Source organism: Pipistrellus kuhlii, unplaced genomic scaffold (genome assembly GCF_014108245.1).
Source record: "Pipistrellus kuhlii isolate mPipKuh1 unplaced genomic scaffold, mPipKuh1.p scaffold_m20_p_11, whole genome shotgun sequence".
In the NCBI taxonomy this organism is placed as follows: Eukaryota; Metazoa; Chordata; class Mammalia; order Chiroptera; family Vespertilionidae; genus Pipistrellus; species Pipistrellus kuhlii.
Window position 1 is genome coordinate 4,519,641 of NW_023425416.1, and position 4,221 is coordinate 4,523,861.

Here is a 4,221-nt window from a genome sequence, read left to right on the forward strand (position 1 = left end):
GCTACACTGAACTGAGTAGCAAACAGTTGAATTCACACTTGCTGAGTTCTCCAGATTGCTTGCCTCTCCGCTAAATGCTCTCTGCTCTCCATGACTTGAGTTCTTGTGATTGATCTCGGTCACTTATCTTCTCCTTTAAAGTCAGTCCAGTTTCTTGCTCCTTTCTGGGTGTGTGGTGCTGCTCCCACTATTTTTTTTTTTTTACACAATAATGTGCATAAAGTGATTAACTAAGGATGGCAAATACCTGGTGTATTAGTTATCTATTGCTGAATAACCAATTACTCCAAAGCTTAACGGCTTAAAAGAACACACATCTATTACTGTACAGTTTCTGTGGGTCAGGAATCTAGCATGTTTCGCTGGGTCCTCCAGCTCAGGGTCTCTGATATGGCTGCATGCAATCCAGGGGTCAGCCAGGATGGGGTCACATCTAAAGGCCGGACCTCGTTCTGCAAGGACTATGGACTGACAGCCTCCATATTTTGCGGGTTGTTGTCTGAAGGCCACCTCAGTGCTTTGTTATATGAGCCTCTCCAACAAAACCAGCAAGAGAACATCTGCTAGATGGAAGCCACAGTCTTCAGTAGCTTGCTCACAGAAGTGACATTCTATCACCTTTGCTGTATTCTAGTGATTTCAATCAAGTCATTGGGTCCTACCCACATTCAAGGGGAAGCATACCAGGAGGGGGATCATTGGGGCCACCATGGAGGCTGCTTACCCCACATACCAAGCATCATATCATTAGTTTTCATAGCAAGCATCACTAATCACTTCTAGTGCTCTCTCCCACTGAGTCCAGAAAGAACTTCAAAATCCCACCTAGTGGAGGGCTCCAGGAAGCCTTTTACCAATCAGTTGGTGGGATGAAGGTAATTTGTTTTATTTTATTTAAACAGAAACTATTCCAAACAATTGCTAAGGGGGAAATATTTAGTCTAGAAAAGTGTTTCCCAAAGTGTGGTATGTGTACCCCCAGGGGTACGGGAAGAGTTTGGTAGGGGTACGCGTTGCACCAGAGTTTGGTGAGGATATGCACTGCACCGTGCTTAGCTGCGCCTAATTCTACATTCTCATGAGTACAAGAGGTACTCAGCGTTACAAAAATTATAGAAGGGGTACACATATAGAAGGGGTCAAAAGTTTGGGAAACACTGTTCTAGAATATGGACAGAAACAGATGTCTCTAGCTGGTAACAGAACCACAACATGGCCATCATGTACCAAGTCAATGGAAGGAAGCTCAGCCTACAACAGAAATCAATTGATAATGCCTCAGAGAGAACTACAGTATCTCCTTGTAAGGACCAAGAACCGAGAAGTGCACGTTACAGCATGCAAGAGCCCACATGAGATCAGACACACGATAGAAGAATCCAGTCCTGGTAAGTCATCAATTCATGCGTTGTGGGAAGACACTCTGAGGCTGCAGCACGGTCCTGTTCCTCATCAGACTTTCCCCAGCCAGGTCCAGCCTCTGCTGACTGTTCTTGCCTACATCTGTTGTTATTCTGGTAGTTGCCACAAAGATTTTTAAGGGCAACTTTGGCATGAATGGCTCTAAAGGAGTAATTTCCAGGTTGTCAGCTCCTCACTAGATGCTTCTAAAACTGTTCTCAGAGCATGCTGTGTCTCCCTCCAAGACCTGCAGAGGACACCCCCTGCAGGATACCCCAAAGTGAAGGATGCCCCTGGGGTTGGCCATGGACCCCAGCTGGTCCCTCTCCATGGCCCCTTTCACGTCTGCCTTGTCCCCCTTTACCAAAGAAAGACCCACCTCACACCCATCTGAGTTCCACAGTGGCACATTCTGCCAGGTGAAAAAGCCAGGACTCTGAACAAAGGAGGGATTCAGAACCGAGCAGGTAGTGTTGGGAAAGTGAATTGTCCTAATGGTTGGGTTACAAATCCTTTTCAATTCTCTGCTTTCAACAAAACTGAAGAATGATCTGATGGAGTTGGTAGATCATTAAAAATAATTTTTGATGATAGATCACCATATGATTTTTGGTAAATAACTTGAAAAAGTATAAAGACTTGAGTGATGTTGCTATAACAAAATTCTTTGCATTCCTATCGACTTACATGAACAAAGTTTTTCAGTTCTTAAACACAACTGAAAGGAAAAGAGGGAGGATAGCTTTTGGACAACAAGAAATATTCAGGAGTTAGTGGGGGAAGGTCTCATCCATCTCATTCAATACAATTTTACTTCTCATGTCTCATAATTACTTACAAAAATTGATAATGTATTTGTTGTTTACAGCAATTAAGTACAGATAAAAATAATGGATAACAACCCATAAAAATTGTTTAACATTTAACATCAAATTTACAGAAAATATGAAATATTTAAAGTTTAACTTTGTGTAGAATCTTGATCCAAAAAAGGGTGTCAGAGTTTATCAATAAAAAGCCTTTCATACATTAAACTATATCCCATTGTGGTAAATTCTGTGCAGAGAGTGGCATGGAAACAGAACGAGAAGCAATATTTAGCTTCCCTGGGACGAATTTAAGAGTGATGGCTGTCCCCCTGCCACACTCCTGGAGCTGTGGAAGCACCGAGCTCCCTGCTGCCGGCCTGCCACCCGCGGCCATGGCCTTCTCCACCCACAAGGCGCCATACCCTTCTCCAACAGCCACAATAACCAACTTGGCCAAGGTGCTGACCCCTGAGCTGTATGCCTGTCAAGCAACTTCACGTTAGATGATGTCATCCAGACCAGAGTTGTCAACCCCAGCCACCCCTTCATCATGACCGTGGGCTCCATGGTGGGCGATGAGGAATCCTAGAAGCTCTTAGACCCCATCATCGAGGACCATCATGGCAGCTACAAGCTGGGAGATGAACACAAGACTGACTTCAACCCTGACAACCTGCAGCGGCAATCTGGACCCCTTGTACGTGCTGAACTCTCGGGTGTGCATGGGCCACAGCCACAGCATCCACAGCTTCTATCTCCACCCACCCAGTCCCCACATCCCTCCCCCCACCCCCTCCTGCACTGCAGCCACAGGGAGCGCTGTGTTAGTGAGAAGCTCACAGTGGAAGCACTGTCAAGCCTGGATGGCAACCTGGCAGGCAAGTATGACACACTCAAGAGCATGATGTTCCAGAGCAGCAGCAGCTTCTTGATGACCACTTCCTCTTCCACAAGCCTGTGACACCGCTGCTGCTGGCCTCAGGCATAGCCTGGGACTGGCCCGACGCCTATGGCATCTGGCACAATGACAATTAGACCTTCCTGGTATGGATCGACGAGGAGGACCACCTGTGGGTCATCTCCATGCAGAAGGGAGCGACATGTAGGAGGCGTTCACCCAGTTCTGCAGTGGCCTCACTAGATTGAAGCACTCTTCAAGTCTAAGAACTACGAGTTCCTGTGGACCCTCACCTGGGCTACATCCTCACCTGACCATCCAAACTGGGCACAAGGCCACAGGCAGATGTGCACATCAAGCTGCCCCACTGGGCAAGCATGAGAAGTTTGAGGAGGTGCTCAAGCATCTGTGGCTTCAGAAGCGAGGCACAGGTGGTGTGGACTTGGCTGCAGTGGTGGGAGTCTTTGACATTTCTAACGCAAACGCCTGGCCTTCTCGGAGGTGGAGCTGGTGCAGATGGTGGTGGAAGGCGTAAAGTTGCTCATTGAGATGAAGCAGTGGCTGGAGCAGGGCCAGGCTATGGATGACCTCATTCCCGCCCAGAAATGAAGCCGTCCAGGACCTGCCACTGCTACCAGCCCTGCTGCTTCCTAACATATTACCTGGGCAGTGCCCACACGCACCCTTAGCTCGCCGCCACGGCTGAGCCCTTAGCCTTACTGTAGAGACTCCCGTTGCCCCAGGTAAAGTTTATTTTTGTGATGGCTAAGATATTGCTGATGCTGAAATAAACTAGGGTTTTGGCCTGCCCAAAAAATAAATAAAATAATCCTATCTAATAAAAGAGTAATATGCAAATTGACCATTACTCCAACACACAAGATGGCTGCTCCCATGTGGACACAAAATGGTCAGCAGAGAGGGCAGTTGGGAGGGATCAGGCCTGCAGGGGAGGGCATTTGTGGATGATCAGGCCAGCAGGGGAGGGCAGTTGGGAGGGACCAGGCCTGCAAGGGATGGCAGCTAGGGATGACCAAACCAACAGAAAAGGGAAGTTGGAGGTGACCAGACCTGCAGGGAAGGGCAGTTGGCGAGGGGGGGGAGGGGGACCCA

The 4,221-nt window shown here is 47.8% G+C and overlaps 1 pseudogene; it reads left to right on the forward strand.

Moving 5' to 3' along the window:
• The first annotated feature begins 2,602 nt into the window (after positions 1 to 2,602).
• Positions 2,603 to 3,916, forward strand: LOC118715721 (annotated as a pseudogene).
• The last annotated feature ends 305 nt before the right edge of the window (positions 3,917 to 4,221 follow it).